Genomic DNA, 7,003 nt, shown 5'->3' on the forward strand with positions numbered 1-7,003 from the left:
TGTTGATTTTCGTCTTCGCTCCGCCCGAGTTCGTTGTTATGGCTTGTTGTACAGGACCCAGGAAGGAAAAACTAAGTTACACTAAAAATAGGACAGAGTCGCTATTTCAAGTTCACACGTATATTTAATAAATAATAGTCACAAGATACATTTTTAGGAATACAATTTTGGTTAGTAATTATTGCAAAAATAAAATAAAAGTGATGAAGTAAATGGATTAAATGAATTCGCATTCATTCTGACCAATACGACCTGCACAGTTGTATGCAGCTCGTGCTGCATGGTTCTGTTCTGGGCGGTTCTGTTCAGCTGCTGCATGTTTCTGGTCTGCTCTTCTGCTGAGGGGGGAGATGCTTCATGCTTTTATAACCTGGCTGGGTGCTGCCCCGTTTGGAGCAACACACAGAACTTACAACCTCCCCCAAAATGTTCCTTTGTCTAACTTTAACAGTTTTTCTTCTAAGTGTTGTTGTAGTTTCATATTTTCCTATGAAACATATCAATGTCGTTTTTATTAAGTGTGCATGTCTTTCTTCAACTATATAATCACAACTTTTATCTAATTTAAAATGTTCATCCTAGATACTTACTTTATATATATGAAAACTGAAGCAAACTTCACCAGAGTGTTAAACCATGTTTAATGCAGACAATAAAACTCACTAAATAACTCTTGACTGCAGCATCCCATTTAACAGTTTCAGATAATCAGAACAAAGAAAGTTCAATCTGTCCTATTCCTCAGAATACACTAACTACTCCTTGCAACCTACACGTATATGAGGTCACCTGTCATATAACTTATCGTCTGGAATGTCCTGGCCGGTCGTAAAACCTCGTATCCATAGCAACGCAGCTTTCTAAACCAATCAGAGGGTGAGGCCTCTATAACATCAACAAGAAAGTTCTGTTCACCTCCCCCTATCGTGCTCAATTTTCTGCTGAGTTTAAACAAATGATCTGATGACAGAAAATGCCTGTCCTCTTCAGCCTTACACAGACTTTGTTGAAGAGTAAATAAGTTTCACCAATACATAAAACTAAAGAATTAAGCACACAAATATATTTTATTTCACAACAATTCCCTCTTTGGACCTAAATACCTTAGGTCCACACAGAGAAATAAAATCATAAAGTCAACCCCATCATTCACCTTAACATTAAAGGAGATAAAATTGAAACAAAAATAATCATGTCACTTAACTTCTTGAAAAGGACCTGCTTTGGTATTATTAGCAGCCAATGGAAACACTTCACCAAGAGTAATACAATTGTCATTTTTCTGCATCCTGGTCAAGATTAACATGCATTCAAAACCCCAAACTTCCTCTTATGCCTATCAATAGTACAGTCTGACCTTCCAGGAATAACACAAGCATATTCTAGGAGAAAGATCAAAGTCACCATACTCACAGTAACTATCCCAACTTCCAGAATGACTTTTCTATCTGGCCACCACATTTTTGTCAACCTCTTCTCTTACACAACCCTTTTTACTTAAAATACAAAACAAAAGCTGTAACAAAAATACGCAAAAATATACTAATTAGATAAAAATGTGTATTAAAATATAAAAATAAGATGTGTACTAGTAAAAATTATTTAAAAATGAAGAATTTTAAAATTTAAAATCTAAATACAATGTAATATCAAATGTCAAGTGAGCCTATAAATGCAAATGTAGGCTAATAATATGAACGAAAGCTCATAATATCTATTCTGGCCTCACAAGACTTCAATTCTCTCTTCAGCAGCAAGGTAGTTGTCTCCTTTGAACGCACAAAGAGAAAGTTCAAATTATAGTTATTCAAGAGCAAATTTCAATAAAATTGTTATCAAAAATGTTTCAAAAATAGTACTAATGTAAATATCAATAAAAAATGTTGAAAAAAGACTAAAAAGATAAAAAATATTAAAAATTGTATGTCAATAAAATGTTAGTACATTTGAAATGTGCCACACGTACGCAGGGGTATTCCCCTGGGGTGCTCAGAGATATTGACTCCTCCTAATGTCTCTGAGTTTTCTTCATGAAGTGTGAGACTCTAAGATGTCGTGTTTTTGTCGTATCTAGGTGTCTGTACTAAATGTGGATTTTCCAGCACCCAGTGACCCCACTCAAACAAAGTCCTTCAGGGCCCGCACGCAACTTTACCAGGCTGCTTCGGTCTACAAGACATGAATGTCCAGTTTTACGACTTTAGATGGTTTCTGCCAGCTCCCTCGCTCTTCCTGGCTCTGAGGCAGGCGCACACTGGCTCCAGTGGTACCAAACGTCCCCCTTTCCTCTGAGGCGGACTGCGTGGGACGTTCTCTCTGTAACCTGATAAGGGCCCGTCCACCTGGGCTCCTGCCACTTCCTTTTAACTACCCTCAGCAACACCCACTCAGCTGTGGGCAAGACAGAGTCCTTGGGCAGACCCTGTTTTCTCGTGCACCTGCTGCTTACTCCAGTTTTCCCTTCTCCACCATCTAAAACATTTGCATTCAGTGTATCTACCTAAAATAAGCAAAGTTAAACATAATAACACAATAACAATACACAATACACCATAATAAATTATTTCCTATACTGACTCCCTCCTCAAGCCTGTGGGAGAAACTTCATTTTACGCATGCGCAGAAAACATCAAAGTGCAACTTAAAAACTTTAAACAACTGATATATAACTCTTCCCTCCAGGGGCCTGTTCCTGAAAGGAAACAAGGAAAGAATCATATCTACTGAGCCTATCGCTCAGCAGTAAACATGTGATTAAAATACTTTGTTCATGACACCTTTTAATATCTGAATTACCCTATTTTAAGTCAAGTCCAGTCAAGTCAAGTCAAGTGTATTTAAAAATACAGAACCACCACTTTTTCTAATTGACCTTTGATCACCTCCACTTCAGGATTCTGTGTCTGATCCTGCTATCTATTTAGGTCGTTATTAGGGGCGTCCCCCTTTTTTTGACCAGTGAAGTTCCTGGACTCTGTAAACAAGAGAAAACACTTTTGTTAAACATAAACAAGAGCAAAATCGATTTTAGGCTTTTGATTTCTTCCACTTTTCAAATGTCAATGTGGTTATCCCAACTTATCCTTTAAACGCATAAGTTTTGATTGGCTTAGGCTTTGGATTGGCCTTTATTGTCCTCTTAAATATAAACCCTATGAAGTTATTTTATATTTATCTTTTTTTTTAATTCTACACATTGTATGAACTGTTTCCTGCTAAGAACATCCTTCAACCTCCCCCTTTTGAAACAGTGAACTGTTTCAACATCCTAAGTCCTACTGGCTATAATTACTGAGTATTGGTTTCAGAAATATAAAATAATAAGGTGTAGTTATAACATTAACCCAAAGTCTTATATAAGCTTTCCCAAAGTATTAACCATTAAATAAATGTCCTCTGTTGTAGCAAAGCAGACCTACTAAAGGGACTCGTTCAAGGCAAAGACCATTATTTATCCTTAATTTAGAAAACATCACCCAACTCAATCTAATTCAAGTCTTAAGCACAGGTTTCTCCTGTGATCAACTTGTAAAAATGAAAAGTAAAATAAAATATATATATTGCTAAGGAGTGAGGAGCATCATTATAGATTCTGATGTAATAAAACAATTTTCATCACAGAGCAAATGGAACAGGGGCAATCAGTCCAGCACCCCCACTGCAGCACTCTTGTGTCATGTTATGGCTCCTGTCTTAAAGTGAGACTATGTGTGTTCATTATCAAAGCCAACTGCAGTTTTGATCAAGACACCAAGGTCTCCGGATGTCCATCACAGACCAAATGTAGACCAGACACCGCAGACAGACCACAGTTGTTGTTAGTGGCCTTGGACTGATGGACCATCAGCTTTTTCTCTCTCATCGTTATCTCCTTTGGTCTGGAGACCAGATCAGCTTTGTGCAGCAGTTCATGGCTCAGCATACAGTGAGACTTGACTTCATGTCCCCACTGGTGACAAAGTCCAGGACCCCCATCTGGACAGTTCAAAGTTCAAGTTTGTTGCTTGACTGATAGATCTTTGCTTTGTTTCCATCATCTTGCTCGGCCGACAATTTCTTTGTCAGTGGTGTTCGGCTGACAGTGTCCTTGTAAAGTCACATCAGTCAGTTTTCCCAGATCCAGTTTTTCAGCGTCCAGCTGAACACATCTGGTATCAGACTGACACCCTAAACCATAAGGCGATTGATACAAAACTCAGATGGATACTGTATGTATTTAAAAACTATCTTTATGTGTTTGTGGGCTTAGCTAGACCTATCACCCTGATCCACAGCTCCGTCTGTGTTGTCAGGCTGCTGAGATGGAAAAAAAAAATCAAACTCTAAATATGAAAAGCCAGAACTAAGTAAGTTCTATTGTAGGACTTCAGCGTTTACCTTCAACAGTCATCCTGCCGCCTGGTTTGAACAACAGAGTCTTAAAATGCTTAAGTACATAAGAGTGCAAAATCCAATTCTCTTCACTCACTGCATAAAATATTTTTAAACAATGTCCTGTGTTTTAATTAGATTCAATTAAGACTATGTATACAGCTGCAAGTCATCACAGAGACCATTAGCATTGCACAACAAGTCTACATGCACCTTTGTTCACAAAACACAACCTCTGAACTCTTTTCTCCTCATGCAGCCATAGGACATGTATACAATGTCAAGACGTTTAAAGGCATTTCATCTAACAAGTAAAATTGTTACTCTTATAAGAAAACAGCTCTTCAAATCTAATAAAATCAATTAGAATGATTAAGTTAAACCCAGTATTCCTATTTAAAGTGTATGTAAATATCTTTTTATTTCCTCTATTTTAAATTAACAGGTTCCTTTTTTTTTTTTTTCAGTCTAATTTATAAACTAACATTACGGTCAATATTAGAAGAAATTTAGCTAATTTGTTCAAAATGCGTCATCCAGAAATGTTCAAACTGAATTGGACCTATGTATGGTGTGTAATTAAGCACCTAAACCTTTATTATATTTTAATTGTAATTTAATTCAACCTGTATTTAATTTAAGGGGAAAGCTGAGCTTTGACGTTTCTCTTTCCGGGTCAAAGTTCTCCAGATTAATGTGGACTTATCCAGTAATACAGACATGTTCCTATTTTTGATTTCCTTATAATCTGTCTGTTTTGCTACCTTGTAACCTGTGTGTTATCTTGTTATGCCTGTTATGATTGTCTATTGTTAATGGATTGAAAATCTACCGTTGCTGTTGTCATTATTCTTTGTTTGTAAATGAGTCTTCAAGGCTCAATGGGATTAACCTGCCTAAATAAAAGTCGAATCCTAAAAATTGGTAATTGGATTTTCAGCTTCTTTTTTTTTTATTGATCATGTAAATGATCACGATGTCACGCGCAATACTGGGTGCACTCCAGCAGGTGGCGCCGTTGGACAGGTCTAAGAAGACGCCTAGGGTTGAAGTGTCCCCCTGCAGTCTTCCTTCTGCATGAGCTGCTTGATTCCTTTTTGACCCCAGAAAGACTTGTTCCTCATCCTCTGTTCTCACTCCAAGTACCTCTTTATCTGTCTGCTTTTAGCATAGTTAAACAATGTTTTAACTTTTTCTCCCAACAACGTATGACCACCTGTCGGGCTGCTACATCGTTTTTTTGTTTTTGTACTTCTACTGACTTATTTCTGCTCATTTCTGATACCATTTGACTGTTTCATGCCAATATCAACTAATTCTACCTAGGTTTTAAATCAATCCTACTGTTACCGCGTACTTCAGCACACTTCCTTCCGGTGATTAGAAATTATTTCTGCTTATTTATTGTTTCCTAATTTAAGCTCCTTTATTAATTCTTTAGTTTGTAATTAGTTGTTTTAAGGTAATTACTCATGACTTCCAGGTTATCAATTCTTCCTTAATTTTCTGAATTTGATTATTTTGACCTTTTACATTGTCTCAAATTAATTAATTAATCAAAACCAACTTCCCCTCTTTTTTTCTTTTTTTCTCTCTTCCCTGGACGGTCTGAAGCCTTCACACACACATGCACGCGACTCAGGACACAGTTATATTGACCCCAATAAAATATTATTTTGTGAAAATGTATGTTGACTCCTTTTTTTTTTTACCAAAAAGGTATCCCATACGTATCTTGTGACTATTGTTATGTTATAAAAATAACATAATTATATAAGTTATTACTTTATATTGTTATTATTATTATTATTGTTATTTATTTATTTATGATCGTCACGTCTTTCACGTTTTAGCGTTTTATTCTTGCATCTAACCCAGTCCCGCACCCACTTAATAAAAACCTCTAATTTTTAAGCGAGTCTAATTGACACTGTTTTTCAGCGAATCACCAATTTCGCAAGATTACAGTAAACTTGGTCTTAGAGTTACAGAAGCCGACGGCGAATAAATCAAATATATCCTAGAACCCCGCTTCCTCTCTGGAACTTCGTCAAATTCCAGTTGGCTCGACCACTGCGTAATATTCTGGGACTGGTTGTAACTCTCACTCAGCTCCGCACTATACTTAAATAAACGTCCAATTTTAAGCAAGTTTAATTGATACTGTTTTTAGTTGGATCACAAATTCAACAATGTTTACAGCAAAACATGATCTCAGGGTTTCAGAGTGAGCGGCAGATAAATTCTTTACATATATCTTAGAACCCCCACCCCCCTGTTTCAAAGCCCCCGTAGGGGCATTTGATTTGCTCGATCAATGCGTGATCATTCTGGAGCTGGTTTTACGTTGACTGTATTTTCATTTCTACGCGCTACCGATCATAAAAACGTACTTATTCTGTTTTATTGAGTTCAACACACTGACTTTTAATTTGCCTATTTAAAACCCAATGACAGATTTCGATAAAAAAAACAGGTATCTGCTTACCTGTATTGTGAAGATACTGGCGCCAGGTCAGTGTGAAGAACTCAGCTTGCCCTTCCTGCCTGTCCGAAGCAACCCATATCTCGGTGGAACCTCCAATTGTTGATTTTCGTCTTCGCTCCGCCCGAGTTCGTTGTTATGGCTTGT

The sequence above is a fragment of the Nematolebias whitei genome, chromosome 17, assembly GCF_014905685.2.
Source record: "Nematolebias whitei isolate Nwh7 chromosome 17, NemWhi1, whole genome shotgun sequence".
NCBI lineage: Eukaryota > Metazoa > Chordata > Actinopteri > Cyprinodontiformes > Rivulidae > Nematolebias > Nematolebias whitei.